The sequence below is a fragment of the Petaurus breviceps genome, unplaced genomic scaffold (genome assembly GCF_028583685.1).
Source record: "Petaurus breviceps papuanus isolate PSGF00001 unplaced genomic scaffold, PetGlider_PUasm1.0 428, whole genome shotgun sequence".
Classification (NCBI taxonomy): domain Eukaryota; kingdom Metazoa; phylum Chordata; class Mammalia; order Diprotodontia; family Petauridae; genus Petaurus; species Petaurus breviceps.
In genome coordinates, this window is record NW_027186331.1 from 4,152,970 (window position 1) to 4,154,253 (window position 1,284).

Genomic DNA, 1,284 nt, shown 5'->3' on the forward strand with positions numbered 1-1,284 from the left:
TCATTTCCTGGGGCATGATAATATGCCCATTGCATTCCCATGCCAGCCCTGAGGGGTGGGCATCATCTCCTTTGTTGCTGCCTCTTTGCTACTACAAAAAGTGCTGCTTATCGTGGAGCTCTGTCTTTGCCAGCCTCCCTCTGCTCTGCTCTGGGCAGAATTCTCTCTGCCTGGCCCCCCCCCCCCCCCCCCCCCCCCTACCCCTGCCTCCAGGCCCAGGGCTCCGTGTACTCTGGCCCCCCCTCCCTCCCAGCTGCCCTTACATTATTGCAGTCCTGTTTTCCTGCCCTCCTCCTTCCCCTCTGGCTTAGTTCCTGGAGCTCCTTCCATGCTTCTCTGGATTCAGCACAGTCCTCATTTCCTGGGGCATGATAATATGCCCATTGCATTCCCATGCCAGCCCTGAGGGGTGGGCATCATCTCCTTTGTTGCTGCCTCTTTGCTACTACAAAAAGTGCTGCTTATCGTGGAGCTCTGTCTTTGCCAGCCTCCCTCTGCTCTGCTCTGGGCAGAATTCTCTCTGCCTGGCCCCCCCCCCCCAGCCCTGACCACTGACCTTCCTGGCTTTCTGTAGGTCCCCCCTTCTACAGGAAGCCTCCCCAGCCCTTCACAATGCCAGCGCTTCCCCTCTGATGGTACCTTGCCTGTACAGTCATGTGCATGTTGTTTCCCCCACTAGCTGGTGAGCTCCTTGAGGTCAGGTACTGTCTTTTACCTTTATTTGTATCCCCAGCCCTTAGCACAGTGCCTAGCCTACAGTCCCTTACGGAATGATCTCTTTGGAGTCTGCGCTTAGTATTGGAATCTCTGGGCCAAAGGTGTGGGCACTTTAGTGCCTTGCACTGATTCACAACTCCACCAACAATGCACCTGTGTGCCATCTGACTTCAGCTCTTGGTCGCTGACTGTCTCTGTCTTTTGTCATCTCTGACATTCTGCTGGGCGTGAGGCAGAACCTTGGGGTTGTTTCACTTGACATTTCTCATTACTGATCTGTAGCTGTCTTACTTGTGATGTTTTGCATTTCTTCTTATGGGAGCTGTTTGTTCCTGTGAGATGGCTTTTGGTCACATCTCTATATCTGTTAGTTGTTTATGTATCTTGGATACTTATCTGAGAACTTTGATAGGAAGATTTTTTTCCTTTTTAGCTGCCTCCCTTCTTAAACCTAGATGCATTAATTTTGTTTGTGTGGAAGTTTTTCAGTTTTATGTAGTTAATTTTATCTATTTCATCTTATATATATATATATATATATATATATATATATATATATATATATAT

At 48.8% G+C, this 1,284-nt stretch overlaps 1 protein-coding gene across 2 annotated transcripts in view; it reads left to right on the forward strand.

Moving 5' to 3' along the window:
- PI4KA (phosphatidylinositol 4-kinase alpha) overlaps window positions 1-1,284 on the forward strand; it is a 135,330-nt gene that overhangs the window by 7,944 nt on the left and 126,102 nt on the right. The window lies entirely within an intron of this gene.